We start from the raw sequence: 20,424 nt of genomic DNA on the forward strand, positions 1-20,424 counted from the left end.
CCTGGCTGACCTGCTGTGCTTCCCCAGCTCCACACTTTGTAACTCTGACTCTCCAGCATCTGCAGTCCTCACTTTCTCACACAGGTAAATGAGTCTGGGTTGACTGACTCGCCTGAGACGATTTTAATGTACAGCAAGATCCCAGTCTGAGAATTACAGAAGGTTTACATCACAGATGGAGTCCTTTCTGCCCATCATGCCCCCTCACCCATTAAATGATCCTGATCCGGTTCAGGATCCTCAGGATTGGCCCCTGAATGGCCTCATTGACTATCCTTCCTGTGCAGACCTCTTCACAACCCTGTCTCAGATTTTGCATCACATGCTATCCCTCCCTCCATCTCTCTCTGACAACAGCCCCTCCTTTCTCCAGCAACCCCAAAACTCCATCAAACCCTCCCCCTGTCTCTGGCTGTCCCACTCTCTCCTTGTCTCCCACTCTCCCCCTTCCCATGCAGACTCACAGCCCCTGGGCTGGAGGACATAGTGCAGAGACTAACTCACCTTTTGACTGACTGCTGTAATGCACAGCAAGATCCCACTCTGAAACCGTCGCCAAGTACACACACTGTCCTTCTCCCTCCATATATGCCCTTCTCACTCTCTGTCTCTCCCTGTCTCTCTCACTCTGTCCTTTTCTAACTCCGCGTCCCTGACTCTTACTGCCCATTTCTCTCTCTCCACTTTCTCCATCTCCACTCTCTCCATGTCTCTCTCTCTTTTTATCACTCTCCCTTTCTCTTTCTCTTTTTCTCTATTTCAGACACACTCAGAAAAGTACTTCATGTTCCTTCCACTCACCCCCTCAGCACAGTGGGTGTAAAACCTAGGAGAGACCAGGCACTGAGGCAAGCTCTTCCCAATGCCCCTTCCCCCAGTCACTGGGACAGAGCAGAGGGGTCCAGGGAGAAAGAGGGAGAGCAACTACACGAGAGAAAGAGAGATGGATGGACAGACAGTGAGAGGGAGGGAGAGAACAAGAGAAAGACAGGCAGGCAGAGGGGGGTAGAGGAAGTGAGAAGAACTGAGAGAGAGCAGACAGAGACAGACAGAGAGAGAGAGAGAGAGAGTGAAACTCCAGGAAGAGAAATACAATGTCAGACAGATACAAGGAGAAAATGGGAGGAGAAAGACAGGGAGAGTTCAGGCAGACAGCAAGACAGAAATCCCAGGGAGAGATATAGGACAGAGAGAGAGAGGAGTTACAACAGCAGAGAGATAGAGCTAAGAGAGTGGGGTGGTAGTGGGGGCTATGATGTTGCTAGAGTGATGTACAGACAGGAATAGCAAGATCCCACAGAGCTGAGAGACAGATGCAGAGAGAGATGAGTTTTGTGAAAGACTGAATGATTAAGCATTCCTGAAAAACCAGGTGAGGTGACAAAGGGGGAAGGGAATCTACTGGGAAATGTAAACAGGACAGAGATGTGAAGGATGGTGAGGAATAGAGATTGAAGGAAATATGTGGGAGAGAGAACTGGGAAAAACAAAAACAGACATGAGAGCTGCAGAGAGAGAGGGAAGGAGTGAAATCTGTGGGATCAGATCCCTCTCTAGCATTATGCTCCTTTGTCTCTCCCCATTCCCACAGACGGCCTGAATCCCACAATTTGTGTGTGTGTGTGTGTGTGTGTGTGTGTGTGTATGTGTGTATGTGTGTGTGTGTGTATGTGTGTGTGTGTGTGTGTATGTGTGTGTGTGTGTGTGTGTGTGTATGTGTGTGTGTGTATGTGTGTGTGTGTGTATGTGTGTGTGTGTGTGTGTGTGTGTGTGTATGTGTGTGTGTGTGTGTGTGTGTGTGTGTGTATGTGTGTATGTGTGTGTGTGTGTGTGTGTGTGTGTGTGTGTGTGTGTGTGTGCTCTCGTCTGATAATTCCTTATCGCAGAATAATTTGATTCTCTGTCTCTGTACTGTCCAGGTTTCAGCTCCCAAATCAATATTAAATCATTCACGATTCTATTGAATAGTAGAGCAGGCTCGAGGGGCAGAATGGTCTCCTCCTGTTCCTATTTCAGATGGTCTTATGTCCTTAACACTACCTCCCAGCTCTTGGTCCCCACACTGGAGGTTATGACTCCACAAGGCCCTGATCTGTAGAGTGCTGCACCCTTCCGTGAGTCTCGGAGGGAACCAGTCTGATTTGGATTGGAGTTGCAGCCTCTCAGTGAGAAGTGAAATCTCCTCGAGATTCCCCTCAGTCTCTCACTGTAAGGTGGAGCAGGCCAGTCTCGGGGAAGCAAACAGCAGGCCAGGTCTGCCCTGTCCTCCAGCTCCATTTCAGAAGGTCACAAGGGAGGGGCTTGTTTCCTTCATCAGCTTCCCGTGCTCTCCTTTCTGGGTTAGGGTGGGGGCCGAATGGCCTTGCTCCTGGCTCTTCTTGAGGTGCAGGCTGGCAATGATTGTGTTATACACGGCATGCCCCTGGAGTGAGGTTGGTTAGCTCAGTTGGCTGGTCAGTTAGCTTACCACACTAGCTGAAGTTACCCTGAAGGACTCTCCTTCCCAACCTCTCCCCTCAGTTGGGCCATAGTGAACCTCTGATTAAATCCCCACCAGACCCCACTCTGTAATGCGGAGCTGTCCCATGCTCTGGTAAGACATTGGTGACATTACATTGGTTTGTACCTGGAGCACTGTGTGCAGGACTAGTCACTGCATTGCCAGAGGGATGTTAGTGTGTGGGGAAGGTTTACTGGATGAATCCCCACTGGAATGAACAGCACTCTCTTTCCCCCAGTTAATTCACTCTTGCAGCCTTTGTGTCTTTGGAGACACGTGGACCACCTCACCTGAAACAGCAGCTGGATTTTATATTCATGGGCACCTGATAAGATTGGCTAGTTTACACACACACACACACACACTCTCTCTCTCTCTCTCTCTCTCTCACAAACACTCACTCTCTCAAACATACACACACTCTCACTCCCTCAAACACATACACACACACTCTCTCACAAACACACACTCAGACAGACACGTACAAAAACACATAATCCCTCTCACAGACACACAGAGATACACACACATGCACTCTCTCTCACACACACAGACAGACACTCGCTTTCTGTGTCTCTCTCTCACAGAGATAAGCACACAAAACCACGGTTACTGTACAAACGTGGAGGGTACAAACGTGGAGGAAGGTTCAATGGAGAGGTCACTTTCCAATGACTGAACCCTGATCTCGCATGATGACTGCTCCAGGGAGACAAACAGCAACTGCAAATGACTTGTTGGATCTTCCTGTGCACCGCATCTTGCATCGATAGCATTGGTCTGTTTGGGTGCCTGCTTTTCTAGAGAGTCTCCAAGCATCAAGTGACCATACATTGACAACAGTTTTTCTCCAATCCATGTTTAAGACACATGGTGATGTTATTTTTCACTGATTGTTTAAAAAGATCTGAATCTTTTAAAATGGACGTGGCCTCCATCCCAAACCATTTCCACAAGCCACGCTGACCATCCCTAATCAATCCTTGCTTTTCCAAATCCATGTAAATTGTCTCTCAGAATGCCCTCCAACAGCTTACCCACCACTGCCATCAGGCTCACAGCTCCATAGTTCAATGGCTGTTCCTTGTAGCCTTACTTCAATAATGGCCCATCATTAATCACCCTCCAGTCTTCAGGCACCTCACACGTTGCCACTGATCGGTCCATCTGACAAGGCCATCTCCATCCTTCTGTAATCTAAGGCTATCCTCAGTATTTATCACCCAACCAATCTTCATATCATTCATGAACCCAATGATTAACCCTCCACCATTCAAATCTAAATCTTTTCTGTCAACCACATCAGTAAGACCCCAACAGTGAGACATGAACAGACAGAAATTTCTAATTGGGCCATCACTGTCTGCTTCCTGCCACTCAGCATTCTGTGCCAAATTCCTTGGATCTTGAGTTTTTATGTTCACTATCAGTTTCCAGTATGGATCCTGATAAAAGCCTTACTGACCTCCAAGCAGGCGACAGGAAAGTATTGCCCTTATTTACACACGGGGTCACCTCCTTAAAAAGTGCAATCCCATTGGTCAGACCTGACCCCTCCTTAACACAACCATTCTGACTGGTCTTCATGAACTCCAGTCTCTTTAAATGCTGATTAATTCTATCTCCCAAAATTGCTTCCAACAGACGTCCCACCCACGATATTAGCCTGACTGGCCTGTAGCTGCCTGGTATATCCCATGCTCCTTCTTGAATAACAGTACCACATGGTCAGTCCGACGACACCTCTCCTGTGGACAGAGGGGATTTGAAAATGTTTGCAAGTGTACCTGCTACTTCCTCCATCACCTCATTCGGTAAACTGAGATACATTTCCACCGTCTTTGGAGATTTATTGGGTTGTAAGAAGGCCACACCACTCAGAACCATCTCTCTCTATATATATGCTAATTCATTTAATTGTATCACAGAGCATCTTCACAATTTCATATCAACCCTGTCCCAATGAACATTGACAAAATGAATCCATTCGCTGTAGCCTCTGGGTCCATGCACAAATTCTCACTGTGTTCCACAACCTACTCTTTCTGTCATTATCAATTCACCCTTAATGTCACTGTAAAGTCCTTTCAGATATTTATTTCCTCTCTTCGCACTCCTCTCTCCCAGGCAATTAGCCTGCGATACGATTTGGAGGAGTGTGGATTAGCAGTGGGAAGCTCAGCAATAAGGAATACCCGACTGTGCTGAGTGTGGGGCAGTGGGATTCATTTGGGATAAGCACATGGAAGCTGAGGAATAAACCTCTGTCCTGCAGCATGAAAATATCCCTTTGAGCTGGCAGGTCAGTCACACGAAACGAAAACTCCAACACTGGGAAAAGAGGGTGGTAACCAAATGGAGACGGTCTGTTTGAACACAGTCTCTGGAATCTGGACGTGGGAGTCATTGCTGAGCAGGGTATGTAGGAAGCAGAGGCAGAAATGTACTGAACAATTTCAGATATTCCTCTTAGGCCACAAGCTATGGGAGCAGAAATTAGGCCATTCAGCCCATCTGATAGTGTGGAACTCACTCAGTGCTGACTCTCTCACAATGCAGGTATCCCCCAAACTGATGCGCTGACAGTGCAGCACTGCCTCAGTAATGATCCTCTGACAGTGCAGCACTCACTCAGTACTGACTCTCTGACAGTGCAGCACTCCCTCAGTACTGACATTCTCACAGTGCAGCACTGCCCCCAGATTGACCCACTGACATTGCGGCAATCCCCCATTACTGACCCCCTGATAGCGCAGCACTCCCTCAGGAATGACCCTCTGACAGTGCAGCATTTCCACAGTACTGGCTCACCCGCAATGCTGACTCTCTGACAGTGCAGCCCTCCCTCAAACTGACCCTCTGACAGTGCAACACTCCCTCAGTACTGACCCACTCACAGTGTAGCAATCCCTGAGTACTGACCCTCTGACAGTGCAGCGCTCCCACAGTAGAGACCCTCTGATAGTGCAGCACTCCCTCAGTACTGACCCTCTGACAGTGCAGCACTCCCTCAGTACTGACCCTCTGACAGTGCAGCACTCCCTCAGTACTGACCCTCTGATAGTGCAGCACTCCCTCAGTACTGACCCTCTGACAGTGTGGCACTCCCTCAGTAATGACCCTCTGACAGTGCAGCATTTCCTCAGTACTGACCCTCTGATAGTGCAGCACTCCCTCAGTACTGACCCTCTCACAGTGTAGCAATCCCTGAGTACTGACCCTCTCACGGTGCGGCGCTCCCACAGTAAAGACCCTCTGATAGTGCAGCATTCCCTCAGTACTGACCCTTTCACAGTGCGGCGCTCCCACTGTATAGACCCTCTGATAGTGCAGCACTCCCTCATTACTGACCCTCTCACAGTGTAGCAATCCCTGAGTACTGACCCTCTCAAAGTCCGGCGCTCCCACAGTATAGACTCTCTGATAGTGCAGCACTCCCTCAGTACTGACCCTCTGACAGTGCAGCACTCCCTCAGTACTGACCCTCTGACAGTGCAGCCCTCCCTCAGTACTGACCCTCTGACAGTGCAGCACTCCCTCAGTACTGACCCTCTGACAGTGCAGCCCTCCCTCAGTACTGACCCTCTGACAGTGCAGCCCTCCCTCAGTACTGACCCTCTGACAGTGCAGCACTCCCTCAGTGCTGACCCTCTGACAGTGCAGCACTCCCTCAGCGCTGCTCCTTTGACACTGCAGCACACCCTCAGAAATGACGCTCTGACACAACAGCATTCCCTCAGTACTGACACTCTGACTCTGTAGCACTCTCTTTGCACTGACATTTCTACAGTGCAGCATTCCCTCTGTACTGATACTGATACAGTGTGGCATTCCCGCAGTACTGACCATCCGACAATGTAGCCCTCCCTCAATATAGATGCGCTTCCAGTGCAGCACTCCCTCGGTACTGACCCTCCGATAACGTGGCATTTTCTCAGTACTGACCCTCTGACAGTGCAACACTCCCTCAGTACTGACCCACTCACAGTGTAGCAATCCCTGAGTACTTACCCTCTGACAGTGCGGCGCTCCCACAGTATAGACCCTCTGATAGTGCAGCACTCCCTCAGTACTGACCCTCTGACAGTGCAGCACTCCCTCAGTACTGACCCTCTGGCAGTGCAGCACTCGCTCAGTACTGACCCTCTGATAGTACAGCACTCCCTCAGTACTGACCCTCTGACAGTGCAGCACTCCCTCAGTACTGACCCTCTGACAGTGCAGCACTCCCTCAGTACTGACACTCTGACAGTGTGGCACTCCCTCAGTAATGACCCTCTGACAGTGCAGCATTTCCTCAGTACTGACCCTCTGATAGTGCAGCACTCCCTCAGTACTGACCCTCTCACAGTGTAGCAATCCCTGAGTACTGACCCTCTGACAGTGCGGCGTCCCACAGTACAGACCCTCTGATAGTGCAGCATTCCCTCAGTACTGACCCTTTCACAGTGCGGCGCTCCCACAGTATAGACCCTCTGATAGTGCAGCACTCCCTCATTACTGACCCTCTCACAGTGTAGCAATCCCTGAGTACTGACCCTCTCAAAGTCCGGCGCTCCCACAGTATAGACTCTCTGATAGTGCAGCACTCCCTCAGTACTGACCCTCTCACAGTGCAGCACTCCCTCAGTACTGACCCTCTGACAGTGCAGCCCTCCCTCAGTACTGACCCTCTGACAGTGCAGCACTCTCTCAGTACTGACCCTCTGACAGTGCAGCACTCCCTCAGTACGCTTCCTATGACACTGCAGTACTCCCTCATAACTGACGCTCTGACAGTGCAGCACTCCCTCAGAACTGACCCTCTGACACTGCAACAGCTCCTTGGCCCTGCGCCCCTGACGGCGCTGCAATCCCTCAGTACTGACCCTCTGACAGTGCAGCACTACATCAGTACTGACCCTCTGACAGTGCAGCACTCCCTCAGTACGCTTCCTATGACACTGCAGTACTCCCTCAGAACTGACACTCTTACAGTGCAGCACTCCCTCAGAACTGACCCTCTGACACTGCAACAGCTCCTTGGCCCTGCGCCCCTGACGGCGCTGCAATCCCTCAGTACTGACCCTCTGACAGTGCAGCACTACATCAGTACTGACCCTCTGACAGTGCAGCACCCCCTCAGTACGCTTCCTATGACACTGCAGTACTCCCTCAGAACTGACACTCTGACAGTGCAGCACTCCCTCAGAACTGACCCTCTGACACTGCAACATCTCCTTGGCCCTGCGCCCCTGACGGCGCTGCAATCCCTCAGTACTGACCATCTGACAGTGCAGCACTCCCTCAGTACTGACCCTCTGACAGTGCAGCACTCCCTCAGTGCTGACCCTCTGACAGTGCAGCACTCCCTCAGTACTGACCCTCTGACAGTGCAGCACTCCCTCAGTGCTGACCCTCTGACAGTGCAGCACTCCCTCAGCGCTGCTCCTTTGACACTGCAGCACACCCTCAGAAATGACGCTCTGACACAACAGCATTCCCTCAGTACTGACACTCTGACTCTGCAGCACTCTCTTTGCACTGACATTTCTACAGTGCAGCATTCCCTCTGTACTGATACTGATACAGTGTGGCATTCCCTCAGTACTGACCCTCCGACAATGTAGCCCTCCCTCAATATAGATGCGCTTCCAGTGCAGCACTCCCTCGGTACCGACCCTCCGATAACGTGGCATTTTCTCAGTACTGACTCTCCGACAGAGCAGAACTCCCTCAGTACTGACACTCTGACAGTGCAGCACTGCCTCAGTCCTGCACTTCTGATAGTCCAGCACCCCCTCAGTATTGACCCTTTGGCAGTGCAGCTCTCCCTCAGTACTGACCCTCTGTAACAAGACTCACTCAGAACTTACACCCTGACCGTGTAGGGCTCCCTCAGTAATGACCCTTTGAGTGTGCATCACTCTCTCAGTACTGACCCTCTGGCAATGCAGCAATCACTCAGTACTGACTGTCCGACACATAGTGTGGAGCTCCCTCAGTACTGAACCCCTCACAGTGCGGTGATCCCTCAGTACTGACCCCCTCACAGTGCGGTGATCCCTCAGTACTGACCCCCTCACATCGCGGTGATCCCTCAGTACTGACCCCCTCACAGTGCGGTGATCCCTCAGTACTGACCCCCTCACAGTGCGGTGATCCCTCAGTACTGACCCCCTCACATCACCGTGATCCCTCAGTACTGACCCCCTCACATCGCGGTGATCCCTCAGTACTGACCCCCTCACATTGCGGTGATCCCTCAGAACTAATCCCCTCAGAGTGTGGTGTTTCCTCAGTACTGATCCCCTCACAGCGCGGTGATCCCTCAGAAGTAAGCTCCTCAGAGTGTGGTGCTCCCTCAGTACTGACCCCCTCACAGTGCAGCACTCCCTCAGTACTGACCCTCTGACAGTGCAGCCCTCCCTCAGTACTGACCCTCTGACAGTGCAGCACTCTCTCAGTACTGACCCTCTGACAGTGCAGCACTCCCTCAGTACGCTTCCTATGACACTGCAGTACTCCCTCATAACTGACGCTCTGACAGTGCAGCACTCCCTCAGAACTGACCCTCTGACACTGCAACAGCTCCTTGGCCCTGCGCCCCTGACGGCGCTGCAATCCCTCAGTACTGACCCTCTGACAGTGCAGCACTACATCAGTACTGACCCTCTGACAGTGCAGCACTCCCTCAGTACGCTTCCTATGACACTGCAGTACTCCCTCAGAACTGACACTCTTACAGTGCAGCACTCCCTCAGAACTGACCCTCTGACACTGCAACAGCTCCTTGGCCCTGCGCCCCTGACGGCGCTGCAATCCCTCAGTACTGACCCTCTGACAGTGCAGCACTACATCAGTACTGACCCTCTGACAGTGCAGCACTCCCTCAGTACGCTTCCTATGACACTGCAGTACTCCCTCAGAACTGACACTCTGACAGTGCAGCACTCCCTCAGAACTGACCCTCTGACACTGCAACATCTCCTTGGCCCTGCGCCCCTGACGGCGCTGCAATCCCTCAGTACTGACCATCTGACAGTGCAGCACTCCCTCAGTACTGACCCTCTGACAGTGCAGCACTCCCTCAGTGCTGACCCTCTGACAGTGCAGCACTCCCTCAGTACTGACCCTCTGACAGTGCAGCACTCCCTCAGTGCTGACCCTCTGACAGTGCAGCACTCCCTCAGCGCTGCTCCTTTGACACTGCAGCACACCCTCAGAAATGACGCTCTGACACAACAGCATTCCCTCAGTACTGACACTCTGACTCTGCAGCACTCTCTTTGCACTGACATTTCTACAGTGCAGCATTCCCTCTGTACTGATACTGATACAGTGTGGCATTCCCTCAGTACTGACCATCCGACAATGTAGCCCTCCCTCAATATAGATGCGCTTCCAGTGCAGCACTCCCTCGATACTGACCCTCCGATAACGTGGCATTTTCTCAGTACTGACTCTCCGACAGAGCAGAACTCCCTCAGTACTGACACTCTGACAGTGCAGCACTGCCTCAGTCCTGCACTTCTGATAGTCCAGCACCCCCTCAGTATTGACCCTTTGGCAGTGCAGCTCTCCCTCAGTACTGACCCTCTGTAACAAGACTCACTCAGAACTTACACCCTGACCGTGTAGGGCTCCCTCAGTAATGACCCTTTGAGTGTGCATCACTCTCTCAGTACTGACCCTCTGGCAATGCAGCAATCACTCAGTACTGACTGTCCGACACATAGTGTGGAGCTCCCTCAGTACTGAACCCCTCACAGTGCAGTGATCCCTCAGTACTGACCCCCTCACATCGCGGTGCTCCCTCAGTACTGACCCCCTCACATCGCGGTGATCCCTCAGTACTAATCCCCCTCAGAGTGTGGTGCTCCCTCAGTACTGACCCCCTCACAGTGCGGTGATCCCTCAGTACTGACCCCCTCACATCGCGGTGATCCCTCAGTACTGACCCCCTCACATTGCGGTGATCCCTCAGAACTAATCCCCTCAGAGTGTGGTGCTCCCTCAGTACTGACCCCCCTCACAGCGCGGTGATCGCTCAGTACTAATCCCCTCAGAGTGTGGTGTTTCCTCAGTACTGATCCCCTCACAGCGCGGTGATCCCTCAGAAGTAAGCCCCTCAGAGTGTGGTGCTCCCTCAGTACTGACCCCCTCACAGCGCGGTGGTCCCTCAGTACTAATCCCCTCAGAGTGTGGTTCTCCCTCAGTACTGACCCCCTCACAGCGCGGTGGTCCCTCAGTACTAATCCCCTTCAGACTGCGGTGCTCCCTCAGTTCTAACCCTTTCACAGTGCAGCGCTCCCTCAGTAGTAACCCTCTCACAGTGCGACACTCTGACAGCATGGACATTGATTAGAACTAACCGTCAGAGAGTGCGCACTTCATCATTACTGACCCTCTCACTGCACAGCAATCCCTCCATCTGACTCACTGACAATGCAGCACTCCCTCCATACTGATCCTCTGACAATGCTGCACTCCCTCCATACTGACCCTCTGACAATGCTGCACTCCCTCCATACTGACCCTCTGACAATGCTGCACTCCATCCACACTGATCCTCTGACAATGCTGCACCCCCTCCACACTGATCCTCTGACAATGCTGCACTCCCTCCATACTGACCCTCTGACAATGCTGCACTCCCTCCACACTGATCCTCTGACAATGCTGCACCCCCTCCACACTGATCCTCTGACAATGCTGCACTCCCTCCATACTGATCCTCTGACAATGCTGCACTCCCTCCACACTGACCCTCTGACAATTCTGCACTCCCTCCACACTGACCCTCTGACAATGCTGCACTGCCTCCACACTGATCCTCTGACAATGCTGCACTCCCTCCACACTGATCCTCTGACAATGCTACACTCCCTCCATACTGATCCTCTGTCAATGCTGCACCCCCTCCATACTGATCCTCTGATAATGCTGCACTCCCTCCACACTGATCCTCTGACAATACAGCACTCCCTCCATACTGACCCTCTGATAGTGATGCACTCACTCAGTACTGACTCTCTGACAGTGTGGAAGTGGCCCTATACTGACCCTCTGACAGTGTGGCCCAATCTCTGGACAAAACCTCTGACAGTACTGCAGTCCATCATAACTGACTCTCTGACAGTTCAGCACTGCATCAGAACTGAGTCATTGACGGGGTAGCACTCTCTCAGTACTGACCCTCTGCCTCGGTCCTGCACCTCTGACAGTCCAGCAGTGCCTCAGGGTACAGTCTATCTGACAGTGTAGCACTCTCTCTGTACTAACCCTCTGACAGTGCACCACTTTCTCGGTACTGACCCTCTGACAGTGCAGCACTCTCTCGGTACTGACTCTCTGACAGTGCAGCACTCCCTCAGTACTGACCCTCTGACAGTGCAGCACTCCCTCAGTACTGACCCTCTGACAGTGTAGCACTCCCTCAGTACTGACCCTCTGACAGTGTAGCACTCGCTCAGTACTGACCCTCTGACAGTGTAGCACTCCCTCAGTACTGACCCTCTGACAGTGTGGAAGTGGCCCTATACTGACCCTCCGACAGTGTCGCCTAATCTCAGGACAAAACCTCTGACAGTACAGCACTCCATCAGAACTGACTCATTGACAGTGTAGTACTCTCTCAGTACTGACCCTCTGCCTCGGTCCTGCACCTCTGACAGTCCAGCAGTGCCGCAGGGTACTGTCTACCTGACAGTGTAGCACTCCCTCTGTACTAACCCTCTGACAGTGCAGCACTCCCTCAGTACTAACCCTCTGACAGTGCTGCACTCCCTCAGTACTGACCCTCTGGCAATGAGGCACTCCCTCAGTACTGACCCTCTGATGGTGTAGTGCTCTCTCAGTGCAGATCCTCTGATAGGGAGGCTTGCCGTCTGGACTGACCCTCTGGTAGTGTGACACTCCCTCAGTACTGACTCTCCGACAGTGCAGCACTCCCTCAGTCCTGACGCTCACACAGTGCAGAACTTCCTCAGTACAGACCATCTGCCTGTGTGGCTCTGCCCCCATACCGACCATGTGACAGTGTGGTACACCCTCAGTACTGACCCTCTGACAGTGTAGTGCTCGTTCAGTCCTGACCCTCTGACAGTGCAGCACTCCCTCAGTCCTGACGCTCACACAGTGCAGAACTTCCTCAGTACAGACCATCTGCCTGTGTGGCTCTGCCCCCATACCGACCATGTGACAGTGTGGTACACCCTCAGTACTGACCCTCTGACAGTGCAGCACTCCCTCAGTACTGACCCTCTGACAGTGCAGCACTCCCTCAGTACTGACTCCCCGACAGTGCAGCACTCCCTCAGTACTGACCCTCTGACACTGCAGCACTCCCTCAGTACTGACCCTCTGACAGTGCAGAACTCCCTCAGTACTGACCCTCTGACACTGCAGCACTCCCTCAGTACTGACCCTCTGACAGTGCAGCACTTCCTCAGTCCTGACGCTCACACAGTGCAGAACTTCCTCAGTACAGACCATCTGACTGTGTGGCTCTGCCCCCATACCGACCATGTGACAGTGTGGTACACCCTCAGTACTGACTCTCTGACAGTGCAGCTCTTTGACAGTGCAGCACTCCTTTAGTTCTGACAATCTTACAGTGTAGTGCTCCCTCAGTACTAACCCTCTGAGAATGCACCGCTCCATCAGTACTGACCCTCTGACAGTGCAGCACTCCCTCAGTACTGACCCTCTGACAGTGTAGTGCTCCCTTAGTACTAACCCTCTGACAGTGCAGCACTCCCTCAGTACTGACCCTCTGACAGTGCAGCACTCCCTCAGTACTGACCCTCTGACAGTGTAGTGCTCCCTCAGTACTAACCCTCTGACAGTGCAGCACTCCCTCAGTACAGATCCTCTGACAGTGCAGCACTCCCTCAGTACTGACCCTCTCACAGTGCGGCGCTCCATCAGTACTGACCCTCTGACAGTGCAACACTCCCTCAGTACTGACCCTCTGACAGTGCAGCACTCCCTCAGTACTGACCCTCTAACAGTGCGGCACTCCATCAGTACTGACCCTCTGACAGTGCAGCACTCCCTCAGTACTGATCCTCTGAGAGTGCAGCACTCCCACAGTAGTGACCCTCCGACAGTGCAGCACTCCCTCAGTACTGACTCTCTGACAGTGCAGCACTCCCTCACTACTGACCCTCTGACAGTGCAGCACTCCCTCAGTACTGACACTCTGACAGTGCAGCACTGCCTCAGTCCTGCACTTCTGATAGTCCAGCACCCCCTCAGTATTGACCCTTTGGCAGTGCAGCTCTCCCTCAGTAGTGACCCTTTGGCAGTGCAGCTCTCCCTCAGTACTGACCCTCTGTAACAAGACTCACTCAGAACTTACACCCTGACCGTGTAGGGCTCCCTCAGTAATGACCCTTTGAGTGTGCATCACTCTCTCAGTACTGACCCTCTGGCAATGCAGCAATCACTCAGTACTGACTGTCCGACACATAGTGTGGAGCTCCCTCAGTACTGAACCCCTCACAGTGCAGTGATCCCTCAGTACTGACCCCCTCACATCACGGTGATCCCTCAGTACTGACCCCCTCACATCGCGGTGATCCCTCAGTACTGACCCCCTCACAGTGCGGTGATCCCTCAGTACTGACCCCCTCACATTGCGGTGATCCCTCAGAACTAATCCCCTCAGAGTGTGGTGCTCCCTCAGTACTGACCCCCTCACAGCACGGTGATCGCTCAGTACTAATCCCCTCAGAGTGTGGTGTTTCCTCAGTACTGATCCCCTCACAGCGCGGTGATCCCTCAGAACTAATCCCCTCAGAGTGTGGTGCTCCCTCAGTACTGACCCCCTCACAGCGCGGTGGTCCCTCAGTACTAATCCCTTTAGACTGCGGTGCTTCCTCCGTTCTAACCCTTTCACAGTGCAGCGCTCCCTCAGTAGTAACCCTCTCACAGTGCGACACTCTGACAGCATGGCCATCCATTAGTACTGACCCTCAGAGAGTGCGCACTTCATCATTACTGACCCTCTCACTGCACAGCAATCCCTCCATCCTGACTCACTGACAATGCAGCTCTCCCTCCATACTGATCCTCTGACAATGCTGCACTCCCTCCATACTTACCCTCTGACAATGCAGCACTACCACCACACTGACCCTCTGACAATGCTGCACTCCCTCCACACTGATCCTCTGACAATGCTGCACCCCCTCCACACTGATCCTCTGACAATGCTGCACTCCCTCCATACTGATCCTCTGACAATGCTGCACTCCCTCCACACTGACCCTCTGACAGTGTGGCCCAATCTCTGGACAAAACCTCTGACAGTACTGCAGTCCATCATAACTGACTCTCTGACAGTTCAGCACTGCATCAGTACTGACTCATTGACGGGGTAGCACTCTCTCAGTACTGACCCTCTGCCTCGGTCCTGCACCTCTGACAGTCCAGCAGTGCCTCAGGGTACAGTCTATCTGACAGTGCAGCACACTCTCGGTACTGACTCTCTGACAGTGCAGCACTCCCTCAGTACTGACCCTCTGACAGTGCAGCACTCCCTCAGTACTGACCCTCTGACAGTGTAGCACTCCCTCAGTACTGACCCTCTGACAGTGTGGAAGTGGCCCTATACTGACCCTCCGACAGTGTTGCCCAATCTCAGGACAAAACCTCTGACAGTACAGCACTCCATCAGAACTGACTCATTGACAGTGTAGTACTCTCTCAGTACTGACCCTCTGCCTCGGTCCTGCACCTCTGACAGTCCAGCAGTGTCGCAGGGTACTGTCTACCTGACAGTGTAGCACTCCCTCTGTACTAACCCTCTGACAGTGCAGCACTCCCTCAGTACTAATCCTCTGACAGTGCAGCACTCCCTCAGTTCTGACCCTCTGGCAATGAGGCACTCCCTCAGTACTGATCCTCTGATGGTGTAGTGCTCTCTCCGTGCACATCCTCTGATAGGGAGGCTTGCCATCTGGACTGACCCTCTGGTAGTGTGACACTCCCTCAGTACTGACTCTCCGACAGTGCAGCACTCCCTCAGTCCTGACGCTCACACAGTGCAGAACTTCCTCAGTACAGACCATCTGCCTGTGTGGCTCTGCCCCCATACCGACCATGTGACAGTGTGGTACACCCTCAGTACTGACCCTCTGACAGTGCAGCACTCCCTCAGTACTGACCCTCTGACAGTGCAGCACTCCCTCAGTACTGACCCTCTGACAGTGCAGCACTCCCTCAGTACTGACCCTCTCACAGTGCAGCACTCCCTCAGTACTGACCCTCTGACAGTGCAGCACTCCCTCAGTCCTGACGCTCACACAGTGCAGAACATCCTCAGTACAGACCATCTGCCTGTGTGGCTCTGCCCCCATACCGACCATGTGACAGTGTGGTACACCCTCAGTACTGACCCTCTGACAGTGCAGCACTCCCTCAGTACTGACTCTCCGACAGTGCAGCACTCCCTCAGTACTGACCCTCTGACACTGCAGCACTCCCTCAGTACTGACCCTCTGACAGTGCAGAACTCCCTCAGTACTGACCCTCTGACACTGCAGCACTCCCTCAGTACTGACCCTCTGACAGTGCAGCACTTCCTCAGTCCTGACGCTCACACAGTGCAGAACTTCCTCAGTACAGACCATCTGCCTGTGTGGCTCTGCCCCCATACCGACCATGTGACAGTGTGGTACACCCTCAGTACTGACCCTCTGACAGTGCAGCTCTTTGACAGTGCAGCACTCCTTTCGTTCTGACATTCTTACAGTGTAGTGCTCCCTCAATACTAACCCTCTGAGAATGCATCGCTCCATCAGTACTGACCCTCTGACAGTGCAGCACTCCCTCAGTACTGACCCTCTGACAGTGTAGCGCTCCCTCAGTACTAACCCTCTGACAGTGCAGCACTCCCTCAGTGCTGACCCTCTGACAGTGTAGTGCTCCCTCAGTACTGACCCTCTGACAGTGCAGCACTCCCTCAGTACAGACCCTCTGACAGTGCAGCACTCCCTCAGTACTGACCCTCTCACAGTGCGGCGCTCCATCAGTACTGACCCTCTGACAGTGCAACACTCCCTCAGTACTGACACTCTGACAGTGCAGCGTACCCTCAGTACTGACCCTCTGACAGTGAAGCACTCCCTCAGTACTGACCCTCTGATAGTGAAGCACTCCCTCAGTACTGACCATCTGACAGTGCAGCGTACCCTCAGTACTGACCCTCTCACAGTGCAGCACTCCCTCAGTACTGACCCTCTGAGAGTGCAGCACTCCCACAGTAGTGACCCTCCGACAGTGCAGCACTTCCTCAGTACTGACCGTCTGACAGTGCAGCGTACCCTCAGTACTGACCCTCTGACAGTGAAGCACTCCCTCAGTACTGACCCTCTGACAGTGAAGCACTCCCTCAGTACTGACCATCTGACAGTGCAGCGTACCCTCAGTACTGACCCTCTGACAGTGCAGCACTCCCTCAGTACTGACCCTCTGACAGTGAAGCACTCCCTCAGTACTGACCATCTGACAGTGCAGCGTACCCTCAGTACTGACCCTCTGACAGTGCAGCACTCCCTCAGTACTAACCCTCTGACAGTACTGCACTCCCTCAGTACTGACCATCTGACAGTACGGCACTCCCTCATTACTGACCCTCCGACAGTTCAGCACTCCCTCAGTACTTACCCTCTAACAGTGCGGCACTCCCTCAGTACTAACCCTCTGACAGTACTGCACTCCCTCAGTACTGACCATCTGACAGTACGGCACTCCCTCATTACTGACCCTCCGACAGTACAGCACTCCCTCAGTACTGACCCTCCAACAGTGCAGCTCTCCTTCAGTACTGACCATCTTACAGTGCATCACTCCCACAGTACTAACCCTCTGACAGCACAGCACTCCCTAGGTACTGACCATCTGGCAGTGCAGCATTGCCTCAGGGCTTCATGGTAATTTCAGACATGATAGAGACTGAACCAACAATGTTGGCATCACGAATCTGTTAGCTGAGGTTAATGACCCCTCTTTGTAGCAGAGTGATTTAATCCCTCTGACAGTGCAGCACTCCCTCAGTACTGACCCTCTGACAGTGTAGTGCTCCCTCAGTACTAACCCTCTGACAGTGCAGCACTCCCTCAGTACTGACCTTCTGAAAGTGCAGCACTCCCTCAGTGTTGACCTTCCGACAGTGCAGCACTCCCTCAGCACTGACCTACTTTTTTTCTATTTCACAGTCTTGTGGAAAAATGGAGACATAGGGTTTGCAGATTCTGAGGAAGCATGAGAGAGACACACAAACCAAACCCTGTCTGAAACTCTCTGCAATAGAGTATTCAGAGGCACAGAGTCACAGAGATGCACAGCTTGGAAATGGACGCTCCTGTCCAAGTTGTCCATACCAACCAGATATTCTCATCTCATTTCATTCCTTTTGCTAGCACTTGGCTGATATCCCTCTAAACCCTTCCTATTCACATACAAATCCTGATGCCTTTGAAATGTCGCAATTATACCAGCCCCCATCACTTCCTCTGGCAGCTTCCTGCATGCCCTTGAATAAGTGCTCAAACATTCATACTGTCGATACAAACTCTAATAAACACCAACCTACGAAGGATACCATTGTCATTTTCAACTGACCCTGAGCTTCTTCATTACGCTGATTTGAACAGAGGTAAAGAAACAGAGTTAGTGACCATCCACCGTCACCCTGTTATAAAACTTATTTTCAAATGTGGCTTGTATGTGATTCCCACACCCTCTAATAGTTGCCTGGAAGGTGGGGGTGGGGTGTACTCTCTTGCTGCAGTCCTTGGGTGTCCCACAGTGATGTTAGGGAGGGAGCTCCAGGAGTTTGACCTGAACCATGTAAAGAGCTCTCTTACTGGAGTGCCCTTTTTAAAGTTGGGAAGTTATTATAGACCAGGAGGACCCGAGAGCTGCTGTCTTGTCAGGGAGAGAGGCTGGAGGGTCACACACCTCAGGTGAGAGGCGAGGTTGAGAAGCTGGGGCCTTCATGGTAATTTCAGACATGATAGAGATTGAACCAACAATGTTGGCATCACGAACCTGTTAGCTGTGGTAACCGACCCCCCTTTGTAGCAGAGGGATTCAATCCCTTTAATAGAGCAAGCTGGAGAATTCAACACTAAAATCAATCTGTACGGACGCACTAGAGACCTGAAACATCAATACAGAGATTGCTGAAGAAGCTCAGCATGTCCAGCAGCATCTCTGAAGGGAGAGGGAGAAAGAGACAGAGAGAGAGTTCACCTTTCAATCCTGTGATTTCTGCGGGAAAGTTCCTTCAGAACAGACCGTTTTGAGGAAGAGTCACTTGGAATGCGAATTGTTCCTCTCTCTCTTCACCGTTGCTACCTGCTGAATTGTGCTGAATTTCCCCACCATCTGTTTACTTGAGAACTTCACCTGATCCAAGTGTCACTGAGTAATTCAGTCTGTGTTCAATGCCCTGAGGCTGCTTCTGCTGAAAGTTGACAAACAGGTTTAAGGCTGTGTAAGGTATTGTATTCGGAGGGCGGGCTACATGGGAGAACAGATACAGAACAAAGGCACACGGAAATGTTAGGTCTGAGCTGTTCCTTCTGAACTAATATCACTAAGTTACATTGATCAGGATCTTTGTGAAGTGCCTTTGTCAAGTCAAGTGACCCTTCCTCAAAACCCTGAGATTGGGCCACACGTCAGAGGGTCAGTATCGGGCCACTTCCACACTGTCAGAGAGTCAGTACTGAGGGAGTGCTGCACTGTCAGAGGGGTCAGTACTGAGGGAGTGCTGCACTGTCAGAGAGTCAGTACTGAGGGAGCACCACACTGTCAGAGGGTCAGTCCAGACGGCAAGCCGCCCTATCAGAGGATCTGCACTGAGAGAGCACTGCACCATCAGAGGGTCAGTACTGAGGGAGTGCCTCATTGTCTGAGGGTCAGTACTGATGGAGCGCTGCACTGTCAGAGGGTCAGTACTGAGGGAGTGCTGCACTGTCAGAGGGTCAGTACTGAGGGAGTGCTGCACTGTCAGAGAGTCAGGACTGAGGGAGCACCACACTGTCAGATGGTCAGTCCAGACGGCAAGCCTCACTATCAGAGGATCTGCACTGAGAGAGCACTGCACCATCAGAGGGTCAGTACTGAGGGAGTGCCTCATTGTCTGAGGGTCAGTACTGAGGGAGTGCTGCACTGTCAGAGGGTTAGTACAGAGAGAGTGCTACACTGTCAGATAGACAGTACCCTGAGGCACTGCTGGACTGTCAGAGGTGCAGGACCGAGGCAGAGGGTCAGTACTGAGAGAGTACTACACTGTCAATGAGTCAGTACTGAGGGAGTACTACACTCTCAATGGGTCAGTACTGAGGGAGTACTACACTGTCAATGGGTCAGTACTGAGGGAGTGCTACACTGTCAATGGGTCAGTGCTGAGGGAGTACTACACTGTCAATGGGTCAGTACTGAGGGAGTGCTACATTGTCAATGGGTCAGTACTGAGAGAGTACTACACTGTCAATGGGTCAGTGCTGAGGGAGTACTACACTGTCAATGGGTCAGTGCTGAGGGAGTACCACACTGTCAATGGGTCAGTGCTGAGGGAGTGCTACACTGTCAATGGGTCAGTACTGAGGGAGTACTTCACTGTCAATGGGTCAGTACTGAGGGAGTGCTACATTGTCAATGGGTCAGTACTGAGAGAGTACTACACTGTCAATGGGTCAGTGCTGAGGGAGTGCAGTACTGTCAGAGGTTTTGGCCTGAGATTGGGCCACACTGTCAGAGGGTCAGTATAGGGCCACTTCCACACTGTCAGAGAGTCAGTACTGAGGGAGTGCTGCACTGTCAGAGGGTCAGTACTGAGGGAGTGCTGCACTGTCAGAGAGTCAGTACTGAGGGAGCACCACACTGTCAGAGGGTCAGTCCAGACGGCAAGCCTCCCTATCAGA

Source organism: Chiloscyllium punctatum, chromosome 41 (genome assembly GCF_047496795.1).
Source record: "Chiloscyllium punctatum isolate Juve2018m chromosome 41, sChiPun1.3, whole genome shotgun sequence".
NCBI classification, from domain to species: Eukaryota; Metazoa; Chordata; class Chondrichthyes; order Orectolobiformes; family Hemiscylliidae; genus Chiloscyllium; species Chiloscyllium punctatum.